Source organism: Atheta coriaria, unplaced genomic scaffold (genome assembly GCF_025399875.1).
Source record: "Atheta coriaria isolate IRGN ID8LTWV9N9 unplaced genomic scaffold, Caltech_Dcor_3.1 hic_scaffold_6_pilon, whole genome shotgun sequence".
Lineage (NCBI taxonomy): Eukaryota > Metazoa > Arthropoda > Insecta > Coleoptera > Staphylinidae > Dalotia > Dalotia coriaria.
Window position 1 is genome coordinate 12,199,761 of NW_027045448.1, and position 17,568 is coordinate 12,217,328.

The 17,568-nt window shown below is 34.4% G+C and overlaps 1 protein-coding gene and 1 long non-coding RNA gene across 3 annotated transcripts in view; one reads left to right on the forward strand and one right to left on the reverse strand.

Moving 5' to 3' along the window:
* RhoGEF64C (Rho guanine nucleotide exchange factor at 64C) overlaps window positions 1–17,568 on the reverse strand; it is a 68,312-nt gene that overhangs the window by 38,980 nt on the left and 11,764 nt on the right. For both annotated transcript variants that reach the window (XM_065304146.1, XM_065304145.1), the window contains exon 2: window positions 14,407–14,441. The gene's annotated coding sequence lies outside the window, so the exon portion shown is untranslated. The remainder of the gene's footprint in view (window positions 1–14,406; window positions 14,442–17,568) is intronic.
* LOC135793273 (uncharacterized) lies at window positions 138–15,147 on the forward strand. Its single transcript, XR_010548594.1, has 2 exons — window positions 138–262; window positions 14,863–15,147. It is a non-coding gene; the product is annotated as an uncharacterized lncRNA (long non-coding RNA).

Genomic DNA, 17,568 nt, shown 5'->3' on the forward strand with positions numbered 1-17,568 from the left:
TTATTATTAATTACACACTGTGTGTATTTAAATTTTTCGAGTTATATAAATTTGCTAGTTGATTTGATGCAAAATTTTATATTTCAAAGTAATGACATGCATCTGGTACAATGTGGCATTTAGTGTCAAAAGTGAATGTGCACGAAAATCGCGTCTTCGCCTTCGCACGCGAAACTCTCAACATCTCGACGGAATGCGACGTGAATAAGGAGGCAAAAAGGCAAAAACGCAACACAGGCAGTAATACCGCGAAAAGAAAAAGGTTCGACCATCTCATTTTCAAATGATCAAACGTGTGGAATGTGAACGTATTCGTGATTTCAAAAAGTAGCGAAATATTTTTACATACTTTCATTTGATAACATGGCAAAGACAAATTTTTAAATGTTAGAAATGTTTTTAAAGATGCTGCAAAAACGTGTCAGGTTAATTAATATTTTTATGTGTACATGCAAATTTGACATATTGGCAAAACATAAAATTTCGAAATTTTTGAAAGTGTGTTTTAAAACACATTTTTTTTAAATTTTGCGCCTTTCATATTTTATAATAGCTGATAAAAATGTTTCACGCATTGTTTTTGTTAGTTTATTGCTTCAATCACCGGAAAATCTATTCAATAAATCAATATCAGGTATATATCAACAATTAAACACAGTATCACAACTTTCTTCAACGTTAAATACAATTTTACAACCGAGAAATTAATCAATTTGCCAATTAAACTCACCGAGCCTCCGGTCTGCATCTGTACACTTAATAATATTTCATTTTATGGCTTTATTACTGTGCGCACATGTTCAACACACACGGAAAGTGAATGCCTAAAACTAGTTCCATTATTGTTGTTAACCAAACAAACGGTATTGTGAAATTTACACGGGAAAATCGCAAAAAAACAACTTTTTCAAAATAAAGAAGAGAAAATTATTTTACTACCGGTTTTCTAATAAAATATTTGATAGCTTCTTAAAACATATTTTTCTCTAGTTTATTTAGGTATACCTATATCTCCTTAATGTGATTCTAAATATTTGCTGTTAAGGAGTTGTAGTAGCCGTGTTCGTGAAAGTTAAGATGTTTTTCGCTGGTATGCAATTTCTCTACTTGGCTGCAAGTGCACACAAGTAGTACTCGAGATTGCGAATCATTTGATATGCCAGCGGCAAGCTCACAAGTAGGTAAGTATGTAAATTTAGACAAAACAACAATTTTCTGTACGTAAACGGTGGAAAAATATAAAAAACTATATTAAGATACATAGATACTGAGTGAGGTTAGTATCTTGGTGTGTTTATGCAACCCAAATGACATAAATTTTGCGGCAATGCGCATTTTAAAAGTCGGCGATGGTTATCTCCGCATCGAAAAACTTTGAAACATTTTATATTTCGCATTCGCCGCGACATAATTTACAATTACAAATATCCAAGACAAATTTCAGATAAACCAACCGCGCAAACGCTTGCAATACTTATCGGCTTATTGCAATTTCGCACAAATTTGTAAGGCAGTCGAAGCATAATTTCGTGCATATCTCTTCGGAAAATCGATGTCAAAAGCTCCGCAGACGGCATTCCCATTGGATGGCATAAAACGTTTTGCCAGACAGAAAATTTTCGCGTTGTAATTGCACGTCGCGCATCGCAATGCGCATCGCTGATTAAACGTTTGTTTTACATCTTTTCGCCGGTCGTGTATTCCCGCGCGGCTAATTAATGTCTCGCTTAATTTTTACGCACGTTCCGGCCAGACACGCGGCCGATTCGCACCGCGGTTGAAATTTACAGCTTGTAGACGTCGCGGTTTTTTTTTGCTGTTGTTGGTGTATTTTGTTAGTGTTGTTTCGTTGTGGTGCGCTTGGCTCGGCGTGCGCGAAAGTGCGCTTTGTAATGGGAGTGTTACTTATTTGTTAGCGTCGCACTTGCAGCACCGCGTCAGCGAGCGAAATTAATGGGCAATCAAATGCGCCGGACGCGAATTACCGATTTGCCATAAAATTTTGTAATATACGAGCTGGGAGTCGGCCAGACGACACTTTTACATCGAAAATTCTCAATTGACGCAGAAATCTTTATTTATACAAATTGCAAGTTCTCGGAAACAAGAAAAAAAAAACATTTTGTTCTGCAGCAGAAATAATAATGACGTAGTTAAAGTTTTTAATTATTTTCTCAAATACCAATCAACCTATCTCCATATTTTCTGCAGAAATATTTCTATTGGTAAATTCTGTATCTATTTATAACAAAATTAAATTGATAGCCCAATATTAGAATAAATTATATGTTAATTTAGTTGCATACAGTCAATTTTTACAAAATCAATTTCAACTGCTTTGTACTTTACGAAAAAATTTCAAATAAACAAATTTCGATCACAGATAAACGTAAAAATTAATTTTGAACTCAAAATGTGTCTACAATGACATTATACACACTTAATATGCAAAACTTCTCAAAACATCCAACTAATAAGCAAAAAATAAATATAAATCTTAAAGTTATCTTCATAGGTATCTGCAAACAGAAGAAAAATGCTTTTTACTGCACACTTCTCTCTGAATTATTTCAAACGAAATGAAATGATATAAAAACAGTCAAAAGTGACGATGTAAATATACGAAGTGTTGACAAAACTTTCAATTACCATAAATACCACCTCTACGAACATTTGAAGCATATGAATATACTCTTTACCACAACGCTTTGATAAACACAAGTCGCGTATGTTTGGTTACGCGCCAGAGCATTTTATTATTAAAATGTCATAAAAGTCGTGCGCGCGATTATTTATCGTTCCTATTAGCATGCGAAATCTGACGCACGAAGACGTCGAGCACTCCTGAAGTAGAAGTTGAAGATATGTGTGAGGAAAACTCTATCAACTTCTTAATCAAACACACAAATAAAAAAAGCGATATTTTTATTACTAAATGAAATATTCTGAATACTTATACCCGCATGTGGTCATTGTTGGTTTAAGAATAAGTAGGATTTGAATGTGTGTCATTGCAGAATCTGCAATTTCCTTGTCACATTGTCATAATGCGCGTATTGCATTATCGAGCAATATCGCGAAGAATGCGCCAAGCACAAAGCGAGTGGACGTAATTAATCACGTCATTATTCAGGATTACAGCGAGAGGATGCATTTGTTATGTGCGTTTGGCATGAATGCGCTAAATGAAATTTAAGTCCGATTTGCCGTTATTGGCGTGGTAATTTATGCGCGCATGCAGAAAATCCGATTTTAATTGTGCAAAAGTCAACATAGCTCTCAGCTTTACTTACTGCTAATTAGCGACAAATCAGTGATCAGTCCAAGAATGACAAACATAGATTAAATAATTGAATATCCTTTATAACTGTTTTAAATTCTATCCAGTAGAAAACTGAGTGTAAACAATAAAAAACGAAAGCATTTTTCAACACGTCGAAATTCATTTACATAATTATCACATATTCACGCTGAGTGCGCATGCGCATCAGCTTCAACACGTATCGTCTTGACACCGTGACTTAAAAGTGCGTATAATAATAAAGAGCCGTTTAGAGAAAGTAAACAATCGTCCACGACCGAATTTTGCACTCAAGTGCTGACCCCCAAAGGTCATCGATGTGTGTATGTTGACCCAAAACGTGAGGCAACAATCATGCCAAATTGATTGCAGATAAAAATATGTAAAAAGAAGTGAACAACAGTTGCTTGATGTCACTTGACAATGGATGTGCAATAATGTAATGTGAGAGTTTACAAACGCAGAAAGAAATTGCGTTTATGTGGTCATAAGTAGAGATTTGGTAACATTCGGTAACATAATGTTGGTAACGTCGGTCACCTTTGTGACCGCAGAATGACCATAAAATCGGAACGTGTGGCTTTCAGGCGCCATGAACCGCAAAAAAAAGGACACACGCTAAGAACAGACAATTCTCTCTCAACGCCCGCTTTTGCAATAATTACGTAAGACTATAAATTAAATTTCTTTTCAAACTCTTGATGTGGTTCAATGCGGTCACAGTTCAAGTATTTAGTAATATTCAACGTGTTTGTTTTATGTTTTGAATAAATAATTATGATTATGTTTACAAATATGTCAGGGCTATAAATTTACTAAATTTAAATATAAAAATAAAGAAAGTTCGTTTTTTAGATTTCGATTTCTTTCTGAAAATTGCACCGAACCAGTTCTACTAAGAATTGCCTGTCGAATGATATTCGTGCGGGTATCATCTGTTGTGAGTTAAACTCGTATTATTAGCCATTATGTGAGTTCCCACAATTTCTCTCAAGGCTCATGCGCGCGACTGTAAGTTAGTGGGTAAAACGTGCGCGTTTTTCTATCGGCGCGAATTCAAAGCGATGTTCGCATGCGCAGTGTCGCGGTGTCGGAAAGCGCAGTGAAATGCAATCATGCGATGCGTGAGAATGCAGTTTGCATTTTAATGCAACTGCCGCGACCGCAGCGACCACCTCGAGTCAAAGAGAGAGAATGATTCGTTTTCGTTTTATGATTTTATGATAATTTTATGTGTAATTAACCTGTTTATGTCGAGTGTTATCTGTTATAATTACCAATCAAACACTAACTCAATCCTAACAACTAAAAAATCATTTTTTATTATAATTTTACAACCCTAGTAAAATTTATACAGGAAATAATTCTTGTAAATAATTCTAATTACTTCCTAATCTGTAAACAGTAAATTTATGCACTAATATATTTTTTAACTGGTCAAAAACTATAATTAAACGATTATAAAACCGTTTGTGAATTTGTGAATGGGAAAATATCCTTAGGCTGCTATTACGACTCAGGGTCGCTGGATATTTTGCTCAATTTTCTCATTTCGACATAACCGCACCACACAATTAATATTCTAATGAACTTGAGCAATTAGTATGGTCAATTGATTACCATTGCCGTTACTAAATATATTTCTTCAGTAATACTCATGCTTAAGAAGAAACAATTTCTACTTAATGTTTTTATTTAGTCTTTAATTTCTGCGCTGAGTTATTACGAGTGTACTTCTTGCGCGTAGACATTGAAAAGTCATTACAGTTAGCTGAAATAATCTTTTACCGAAAGTAATTAGAAATTCAACGGTTATTTCTCGCGCGCGTTTTTGTTCGAAAAGATTATTCGCTGATTTTCTGCTACTTAAATTGGTGTAATTTGCGTATCTCACGCGTCTCACGACTTTAACTTGAATTAGAAGAGTGAAGTATACTCGAGTTGTTAAGTTATGACAGAGTCAACCATGTCTACGTCTGGATTATCTCAGAGTCTATGTTCTAATATTAATATTATGTTAAATTATGTTGCTTGCTTAGGTTACTTCTCTTTGGTGGGTTTGTTGATGCGGCGTCAGAGCGTCGGCTGCTTTGTGGAAATGTTGGTTAAATAGCTCGAGGTGAATCGAATAAATAATGCACGATTGCGGTGTAAGTTGTAACATTGCGTTCAAGTACTTTGGTAATCATTATTTACATTTGCAATTTTAGTTTTTTTTGTTATAGACGAATTATTATTAAACTTGAAAGTTTATTACGGTAAATTTGTTACAGTTTAATCAAAAAATGAATAGCGCCATCTCTGAGACAATTATTTAGCTGTAATTATGATTAAATTTATATACCAACTTTCAACCCGTATTTAACACCTTTTAAAAAACAATTTTTGATATTTTAGTAGTTATTCTCCTAACTGAAGAGAAGATAAATCCAATAAATCATAGATTATCAGAATCTGTCAAACCGTTCTTGAGATATAAATGATGTAACTAACGCAAGATGTTTTTTTATATATAAATACATAGTATACAGATATAATCACAAATATAGATCATGTTTTAAAACATTTTTTGTTCCATTTTTTCTAAATATGGTCTGACAATGAAGGTAAAACTAATTTGTTTGTCTCTTACATGTTTGTTGCACTTCAATCATGAATATTTTTTGCTGACTCTCACCTGAAACAAAAATACATTCATTAATTAGATTATTGTTAAGTCATAAGCATACTATTTTATGCTATTTCATTGTGTTTGATGTAAAATATCCTTGGTTTGTTTACTAATAATTATATCCTTGCGTTTAGTTTACGTAATATATAATTAGTAATCAATAACATATAATTATTTTACAATTTACAACTGTTCGGAAGTAGATACACCTTAAATACATAAGTATTTCCGGAACTACAGCTCTAATTTCTTTGTTCCTAAAATGTGTAGATTTATTTCCGAAGAATGTAAGTTTAAATACTTTGTTCAAGTTTCCTTCGGACTTAAGTCCCTTCCAAAGTAATAAAATGTGTGTATTCTTGTGTCGTTTGTTGTCTATTAATTCATTGTCAGTGTCATAGATACGTGACGTTCTGGCGACCTTGTTACACTCTAGTATGCATTAACAGTTCTTTTTCTTTCTGCTCTATCAATAGTATAAGACTATCGCGATACGTTTTAATGCACTCTATTAAACAGCGCACCACAGAAAACAAGAAAGACAAGAAACACGCTGTGGCCTAAACCAAACAGATGAATATTCTATATTCGGACGTTTTCAGCACTCTAGCGCTGCACATACATTGACACCTAACTAAGGCGGTTTTTATTACCGGTGTTTCTGGCGAAAACACCAATGCAGTTTACATAAAAAGTCATACACTCGCTGCAAGAGAATCTAGCTCAAAAAGTCAATAGCACAGCGAACACAGCGTTTCTGTTTGCAGAGTTTGCACAAAGCCAATGGGCAAATAATGTCGTTAGCGTTGGCATCAGGCGACGACATTAAAGCCCGCTTAAAATGTATGCACAAAAGTACTGAAAGTTACTGCGAAGGCTCGCGCGCACAATAGACTGAAACACGTGCGCGTGCGCAATAAAAACTAGCGAGATGAAGGCGAAGACAATGCGCAACCAAAATGTAATATTCTTATATGTGAATCGATATCAATAGCGACTGAGAGATAATGATATTCGAAAAGATGGTTAAACATTGTGTGCGTGACATCACGCAACATAAAGACATTGTTTTGAAACAAAAGCAGTGCTTTCAGGGTTTCAGACTTACAACACGTTGCGAAAAGTTTTAATATAATCAAAATGGGCGTTGGTCGTTGGTGGTTGTGTAAGTCGTGCACAAGTTGTGCAAACATGCATTTCAATAGACAAGTAGGTGTCTAGTATACGAGTATGTAACATTTCAAGTTTACTTTAAACAAAAATCCGAAAATTTTATGAAAATTTCAAGAAAATAGAAAATAGAAATTTCCATTTTTGGTAAACGTGGAAAAGTCAAGTTAGATTCGTATACGAGTACATATAAAGCGTTAATTATTTAAACTCCTAATCGGTGTGTAAATTGTGCATGAGTGAAACGTTTGAATTAAATTTCGAATGAAGAAAACTGGAAACCAAAGAAAAGTGTTGAAAATTGCTAAACACATTCTAAGTTCATGATAAATTAATTAAGATTTAATGATGCCTAATGTGAGATATTTGAGAAATACTTTCCAAAATTAGGCATAGTAATTGTTGATAACCTTTTTAAAACATTTCCGAGCTAAGAAAGTAGGTTGGTTTATTGGAAAATGCATGATTACCTTTCCATCATTTTGATTCAAGGCCATAAAATAATAGAAATGTGTTTCTTCTGGTTAAAAATAATGTGTCATGAACATTACTGCTTTACGAACATCCGGAAACAAGAAATATGCAGTGAATATGCAGATAGTGATTGTCCAATGTGAACATCAAGTAACAAATCACTAATATCACTAATATAGCATACAAAACAAAGGACATTGTCCTATGTCGCGTCGATAATGACCGTTGACAATGATGGCACATCGTACAAACAAATGAATTTCCGGGATGTAGATACAAGCGACTCGTTAAACATCATCACACTCATAGTAAGTTTACATTTTCACTGTCAAGAGAAATATAATTTAAATTTAAAAATTTCTTTGGTTTTGCATTTTTAAAACTTAAAATTAATTTTCTTCGCTGTAAATTTTTTTTCAAAGCTGTGCCTTAAATATTTTGGAAGATATTAAAAAAAAATTTTTGAGTGTTTCTTACAGAGACACTCGAAAAATGCACAATAACGGATAATATTCCATTGCATCAAGTGCATTAGCACACAAAACGCAAATAAAAAACAAAAAATTAGAAAGTATGAGCTACCTAGATAAGCTAATGATTGAAACCTGATGGAGATGAAAAGAAAAAGGCAAGAAACAAAGTCGTTTGTAGGTTAGATAATATACACTACTCTTTTTAAGATGTAATTTGAGTTGCCTGCAATAATTTTCCACAATTTAATTACACGCCAAATAAATGAGAACAAATCTACACCAGGAAATCAAAATTTAAACATTTTCCTATGCCAATAGTCCATTAGTTACTCTCTACAACTGCTACAACTGTACTGATATACGTATCCAACTAGATTTCAAGTAATACGTATCAAAGGCATGTATAATGCCTTAATTCTTTGATTCCGTCGCCATTAATCTAATCACCGAACAGTGCATTAGTCCGCTGCGCGTTTGTCGTGAATCCGGTGGTCCATAATCTGTTTCGATGATTCCTCACTACTTTACTCGATGATTATGCGGCAGCCGTTCGCAGCCGTGCGTAATCGCGCAGCACGAATACGAATCGAAACAAGAACACATATATTCCTGACTTGGTAACCTAAATCATCATCGTTTGTAAATGTGAGGTTAGAATTAGAAGGTTACGTGTTGTAAGCGATATGCGCACGAATCAAACACTTCCTTGACGTCTACCTACGTCAAATTAATGAAATGTTGATTTAGGTTACTCGAAACAAAAGATAAGCTCACGTTCGGATTAATTTAGGCACAACTATTTCGTTATTGAGCTCCGGCAGCTGTAATAATAGTTGTAGATCATGTTGGGTGATTACGCGCGCCATCTATCATGGAATTTTAAACTATTTTATTTAGTTCACGATAAAATCACGAAATTGGAACTAATACACGTGTTATTTGCTTGTTTCTGGTTAGATAAACAAATAATACATTAATCACGATTCCCATCGAATAATAAATCACCGTCGGGCCGATTATTAGACATAAAACCCGATAATTATCGAAACAATAACCTCAAAAATAAATCTCTGCATGTCTTGTTATATCCTCTAATTAATTGGTCGGACTACAAATTATTAAAAGCTAACTAAATGCTCGTAGTTTTATTATAATTAAATGATGAACTTCCGATCAAAGGAAGCAACTCTCTCATCACGCATCAGACTTTTAATTTTTGCATAGTTGCTTTGCATGGAATTTTGTAAAAACCGCAAATATTTGTAAATAATGGACTTAATCGATGTAAACTATTTAGGTCTTGACATTTTCTATTATAATTAACTTGTATTTTTTAGTTTTCTTTTTCTTGGCTTTATTTTTTCTTGGCTGAAACAAATTAATTATAATTTAAATAGAGACGCTTTGAGTTTTAGTTTTAGATTTTAGATTTAGTTTAGAATGAATTGACCCCAAAACGTAATGTTGACACTTTGTATTCATTTGCGCCAGTTGGCTACTGTTGTCCTGGCTAGTTAATGAAGCCAGCCTAGTTGATTCTTTGTAATGCTTGGAAGCGTTCGTCGCGCTTAATATGTGCTTTCGTTTGTTCTTCATTTTGTAATCGAATGCAAAAATGGCGAACAATGAGCGCATTTACCGTTAGCCTTTGGCATTGCCAACTTCTAGGTTGTCAGTCGCGCTATCAATACGATTATTGTAATTAGATGTGGCACACGCAAAACCCGGAATTCCAATTTTACAAGTACACACGCGTTGTATGACACGATAAAAATGACTATTGTTATTTTTTCGTTTTTTATTGACTACTCAAGAACTATTTACACTAAAATTATGTTTTTTTCAGGAATATATTAACAATTAAATTGTGCATTTAACAAAGAGTGACCTTTGTTGATTGATTTATCAAACAAAGAGTTATAAACAATCAAAATTTTGTTTTTGAGTAAAAAATTAAAAATTAATGTAAATTCCTTTGTAACATTTTACCAAAACTTTTTCTAAATAATTTTTTGGATTAAATAGATCAGGAATTTAACAATAAATAAATTTCTGAAGAAATTATTGCAAAATGTTGAATACTTTTCAAGTAATTAATTAAAAACTAAGGGCGCCTTCACCATAACATCTGATACAGAGTACAATGCAGGTGATTACTATATATAAATATAAATAACATGAAATAAATAAATAATAAGGGTATCCAAATGACCAAAATGACATTCATAGCAATGATACATTATTTAAGCCTATCTATAACCATAAAACAACAAAAACAGCAATTAACTTGTAATTAAAATCGAATTTTAAAAATATAAACACGTTTTTCTCCATGTGTTTCATACTGGTGTTAAAACTAATTTTAATTATAATGCATAACACATAAAATAATATAATGTAATTAACCATTGATGAAGCTTACTTTTTCTACAAGTACCAACAATCTTTCACCAAAACTTCAACTTCTAACGATTTTATAATTAGATATAACAAACCGAAACTAACTTGTTTCCATTTTTTGTTCCTAATGCACATCATTTTCGAATTAGATGAATAATTATTGTCCTATTTCTACAAATCGCTTAAAACCAATCAATTTTTTCATAGCCACTCACAACTCATTCAAATTTCTTACTGGCAGTTTAATTCAATTTCTGAGATCAATATTACCAGTTTGAATTGAGAACAATTCGAAAGTGGTTTATATTTTTATATTTAATCAACACCACAAATGCGTACACACGTCACACTAAACACATTAATCTCTTTAACCATTAATATTGTTTAATTAACTTTTGATTTCTTAGAAAAAAAGATGTGCTGGATTAAAAACTGTGAAAATATAGAATAGATTTTGATATTCATGTCGTGCCATAGTTTGGCGTGACTTTAATCATCAGTTATGAGAGAAATTGCAAAAGTTGTCCGAGTATTTAGCACAAATGCTCTCATAGAGCGCTCCTTTGTCAATTGAATGCTCTTCACGTCGAGACTATGCGCATAGTTTGTAATATTTTCCGCGTCGCACCGTGTAAAAGTCTAAATGTGCATTAATTTGGGTTCGTTATACCACCGCCAGACAAATTGAATGCCAATGAGTTGTGAAATACGCTAAAATGACAAATCCGGGTCAACAATAGCGTCGAATGTTTAAACAAATGACAAATCACGAGTCATTTGTTTGTCTAATCTAGCTGCGTTAATAACTCACCTCAAAATGACAACAAGACAACAACCAGTCGCTCTAGAAACGAAATAAACCACTGGCTTCTGGTTGAACTGAGAAGAAAGGATTATTTAAATCTTGCACGGCTGTCAGTTGGCGCTAAAAAATTAGTAGCGCCTAATTCGTAGATTTAAATAACAGTAGTCGCTCTATTTTGTTAATTGCTAACGCACGTTCCTCGGATGCTAATGGTGGGCTTTTGATTTGTTACGTTTGTTACGTTTTGTATTTATTTGCGTCCAAACATCGCATAACGGATTTCAAAATGACACAAAGTAGCGCATCGATGAAAGCTACAAAAGTCTTTAATTTTCGGTGATTTACTGTTAAATAAATACGCTGAATCAGCAAAAACACCAAAAACGTCATGTTTACTGCACACAGGAAAGATGTAATTTGTAACACGGTTTTTTCTTGTACAGTTACGTAATTTACAGCGAAAAAATCGTGAAAATTCGTATTAATTTGTCATTTTTAACTTGTTTCATGTTATGTGTGAAAACTGTGCTTAGATGAAACGTGACAAAATGTAGTTTTAAAGAATACACAATTGTTTCGTAATTCCATATTGTTAATGAAAGAAAATTTATCACATTGTTGCTAATTTCCAACCGTCATAAATAACGCACGATGCCGTGTGTCGGGCGAGGTTTTATTACTTTTTCCTCCTGTTTGTTTTCTTCAGTTTTGCGCAAGTTGACGAGAACAATGCGATTAAAGCACAACGTCTGTCCCGGAGGAATTCGTTAGCGAGTCGCGAGTCGCACGCGAGCGAACGCGGAAAATATTTGACCTCTTGGCCATTGGAGGTCGGCGCTGCTCTTCTTCATCGGACGCATCGGACGTCAATGGCGGCGAGTACATCACCGGTATAGAGGCGAACGAACGGACGCCATGATGCAATACTCGCGTGTTGACCGTCGCTAGTTTTGTTTTTGTGCTCGTTAAACACGATTTTATATCACATTGCACAAAAACAATAAAATTGAGGTTAAAACACGAGAGTTTAAGGTTACCTCGACACATTTTGATGTATAATTGGTTGCATATATTAAATATTGCAATACTATTGCTTCTTAGCAATCATCTAATAAATTCACACTTTTCTGAGTGAATTCACGCACAAAGTAAGATTTATTACGCGACACGATCGCGTATTGTGGTATTGTGTAAGCCTCTTCAAACGCCGCGACGCAAAAATCGCATTACACGTGCGTTTGCCGCGCAAGATTAATGATCGCTTATTCATCTGATTGCGACGCTTTGCATTGCGTTCGATGGCTTCGCTTCACCTTTCTTTGCTCCTACGCTCCGAAAACTTACAACTTACAAGCGCGCACCAAAAATCTCCATGCATTGTTAACCAAACATCTCTTGGTCGTTGCTCATTGCTCATTACAGACGCACACGAATTTCGAGGTTATGCAATGCGCAGTAACTCACCGCATTCGTTATCCTCATAATCTATGATCGAACTGAATACGACTTGCACAATTTATCTCCTGCGCTAATAAAGTCTCAGATCAGAGACGATCTTAAATTGTGTTCCGCGTTACACAACAAAGCTGCAACTTTGGTTACACTCAAGTTACATTCACGTGCACAACAAAAAGTCTATGTTGCAATTATTTTTTATTTTTTTGCTTTGAGTCGCATAAATTAATTAAAGCATAAAATCAGCAGTGTTGATACGCAATCAAAAAATACAAGTCATACTTTTATAGCGGTTTTTTCTTTGGTTTTGGTTGCATTAATGGTTTCGAAAGTTTCAAGGATTTTAAAATGCGTTTCTTAATCGACCGCAAACAAACAAAAAACGAATGCAAATTTAACAGGCGGATTAAAATTAGTGCGGCTGATATAAATTTTATTACCGGGAAAAAACCTTAATGAAAAGTTTATTATTTCATGCGAATATATCTTGATGAGTAAGGCAATAAATATTTTATATAAATACGGATTTTAATTATAACCCTATTAAAATCACTAATGATAATGAAGCTTTCACGTGATATTTTGCGTTTTAGTCATTTTTTCTGTTTTTGTTGGTTGAATTTGTTTATATTTGTAATATTTTTATAAAATAAATTATGCTCCGCGGTGCAATGAGTGGTGAAAACGTTTAATTGCTGACACAGTGTAGCAATCATGTTTTATTTGAATTTTATGAAAGAAACCAACACTAAGCACAAAAAGTGTCCACTAATTGCTTGTAAATTGAGTAACTACGGTGCGGCGTGTTGCAATCGGTAAAGAAAATGTGAGTGATCATTAATGGCGGCAGGACATTAAATTAACACCTGGACGCATCAATAAATGTCGTGCGTTTGTTCAACAAATTGTTACAAATGAGCAAAAAGTGCACACGGCACAAATTCGCGTTTTTATTTTCAAACAAATTGCGAAACATGAAAACACTTATAAAAACATTTATAATTTATATTACTAATAGTATATCATATTTACTATAATACACTAGTGAATAATTTACTATTCTAACCTCAAAACACAAATAAAAATAATATTTCCTTGAAACATGAAATAAACATAAAATAAACTCAAGAAAAAGTGAAAATTTATGAGAAATGTAAGTAGAAACTTGAAAATGCAATAAAAATAATTTAAAAATGTGTAATAAATAAATAAATCAAAGAATAAGCAACATTTTACTCATTTATTTTCATTTTTGTCATAAAATGAAAACTTTTAACTACTATTGCAACTACAACGTCATCAGATTGCATTATTACATCCGCAGTGTTTTTGTTTATTTTATTATCATCCATTGAAAATGATATATGAGATAATAGGAAACTTGTAATGAAAGATCGCTTACATCTTACAAAACACGCTCCGAAAAGCGAACAAAAACGTAAACGTAAGCGCAATAAACGTAGATCGATGCAGCGATGCAGCGCGTAAAGCGCGATTGATCATCTCAATCATCAACACCGCGCATCGTGAGATGATTTAATAAAATCGATTAAAACGATTGCGCGAGACGCGCGCAACGCGCAACATGAAATCGCGTTTGCGATTTAACAATATTCGCGGTTCGTGTCGGCGCACGATAACTTCAGACTGAACTTACCTTATATTATACAGGGTGTTTCAATGTGCAATCACCTGTAAACAAAAATTAAATTATTTAGTATAAAATTTTTACTTAAAAAATTATGTTTAATAATTTTTATTTTTATTTATTAAAATTTAAAAAAAAATTAATGAATGGTTTTTATTTTGTGCACTTTGTAGATGTAACTGAAACCAATTTATTTCGATCACGAATGCTGCTCTACTTATTTCTGCACGTAATAATAATAAAGTGACTTAAGTCGAGTTTGAGAATTTGCAGTATAAAAGTACGAAAACATCAAAAGTGCATCATGCATCATCCTGTAGCTGTGTGCAGTACCTTTCGAATCTCTGCGCCGCCCTTTCTTCTTTCCAGCGCTGTGCGTACTTTACGATTCAATTACACCGAGCTATTTACGCTCGTAGTCACTCATTTCGAGCGTCTTAAGTGTTACTTAAAATTGCGTTTCAGTTTCAGCACTCCTACTCATGCATGCACTGCACTGCACGATGGGAAATCTCATTTTCAATGGTTTCGAATTTATGGGAAAAGGGAACGAATTAATCGCAAGAACTGGGATGCAATTCATCGCGGTCGCATTTATCTAATGCACGCACTTAAGTGTAAGTGGCAAGTATTCGTATCAAATAATGATCATAGAAGAGGATTCATGTGAGAAACACAACAACAATAATAAGAACAGGAAGAAATATAAAGTGATGTAAAATAAAATAAAACCGAGGAATAAAGTCTCAAGAGGACAGGTCTTTTGTGGTCGTTGGTCGCACGTTGACGTCTTCAAAGTCGATTATTTTGCGCTTAGCTTTTACGTTTAGTTTCGCTTTGGTTTTCTTCACTTTAGTGCGTTTGGAATTTCTGTTTTCTTCCTGGTCTTTTATCTCGATTCACTACAATACCTATCTATGTACTACAATACACAAAACCATTTTAAAAAGTAAAATTTTTATGTTTTATTTCACTTCAAAGTCAAAGTGTGGAGAACAATGAACGAAAAACAATAAAATCAATGCTAATCACTGAGTAGGAATCTAGTTTTAGTTGTTTTGCGCTTTTATTTCTATGCTAAACGCGCCTATGTCTCTCAGAAGTTGTAAAAATAATTATAATTGTTAGCAAGTCGATTGTTGAACGCTTCGGCCGCACGGTAATAAAATCGAAGACACAGGACCGCGACGCATAAAGCGCACGCGGCGATGGCTTGCGGTCCGTTTACAATTTTATTCGTCGAGCGATGCCGCACAACAACGCCAACAACAAACAATAAACAATGTAATGGGACGTACGTGCATACTCATATTGCGATTTATCAAGATTCGTGCGCTGTTCACAATGATGAGGTTGGGAAGGTTTTCTTTTCATGCCCTTCAAATACATTAAATGAATTTAAACAAACAAAAAACCTAATAAAATGTTAACATTGAGTCTATTGAGGTTAAGTTTACCACAAGAACAGATAATTTGTTAAATTTACTGACATAATAGCTTGCAATTCAAGGAAATTTTTATTTTCAGCAAAATTTAATTGAAATTCGGCATATGTAGTGCCATCTCGTGATAAAATTAATTACTTCAATAAACCCCTTGAAAATATATACTTCAAAGGAATAAGAGTTTCACTAGACGTACCGTAGATAATTAAAATTATTTTTTCGCGACCAATGAGAACTACTAAACTTTTTTTCAAATTTTACATCAACTACAGCAATTATTATTACTTTTATTACAGCGAATATCCGCCCAACCATACTTGGACGCCTGAAAGTACAGTCATTGGCATTGTCTCAATACAGTCCAACGACCATGTCGTACCGCAGAAATCCTGGAAGACGATACGATACAAACGAGGAAGACATTGACCAAGCGCCAAACGAGAGGAAATAGAAACAAGATACAAGAAACAAGAAGCAAGTCGAGATTATGAAGTTTTCCAGGCTCAATGTTCCGTGCCTTAAACATTTTTACCTACTGGGTGTTTCAGAATACCCGCTAGAACCATTTCTGTTACGCTGTGTGCGGTAATAGTGTTTATTTTTAAAAGGACACGGTATAGTAATGAGGCAAGTTAAGTCGATGGCGGAATCGGCAATGCATGACCACCGAAGTCGCATTAACAATATGCAAGTGACCGTAATGTGTTGTTACGGCTTCATCATTAGACCGTGATAATGGCGGATGACATTTTGCACGGCTGAGAAATTCCTAACTTTAAATTAACTATAACTAATGATTAATGATTCAAAATATCAGTACCAGTACCGAAATATTGTCGATGAGAGTAATAAAAGTGACTTAAGTCACATTTTTGTTTCCGACATGTGTTGTATAGCATTTACACGGCGCACGTCGCTGGAGTACGTGCGCATGCGATGCGCACATAGCGATACCATATACGGCCGTTTTCCCAGCCGAACAAAAGCCAAGACAAAAGGGACGACGCTCTAAGTGCGCTTATCGGCGCGCTGGCGGCCCCACAGAGACGAAATACAAACGCAAACAAACCTTTTTGCCTTCGCAAAGCGAACCTACACACTTGTTGCGCCGCGCGCGCGCACGCCGGGTTTGTTCACCTCCGCCGGGTGAAGAAGAACAAACCGACGAAACCGACAAAACGAACATTATACGAGTGTGACTAACACAAACACAAACACACGCACTAATACTAATACCAAGTCGTGGACTTCTAAGGACTTTGATATAAAGTCATAAATGTCTCTTGTTCAGAACTACACTCATAGTCAAAGTCAAGAGTGAAATTTTTACAATTCGTCGAATTTTTTTTCTTGTCGAGTTTTTCATTATCAGTCCGAGAAGTGAGGTTTTACAACGTATGAGTTACGTTTGAATGGCAGCCAAATCGACTTATCTCGCGCCGAGTCATGTTCAAGTTTACTTTCTATCTTGGAATGCACTCGGAGAGAGCAGTAGGGACAAGGACAATTTATATATCTACAAGAAGCTTAATTAATCGACTATTTTTTACGAACAGCATTCCTATCTGATTGATACCTACACAATTACAGCGCCATCTTTGTGTTGAACATGATTTACTCGTATCCAAGTGTAATCTAATTAAAGCATAAAATTTGCTGCGAATCTGGGTTACATTGTCCACCGTTGGAGAGCACTCCATCATCAGTTATTATGATAGTTATAAAC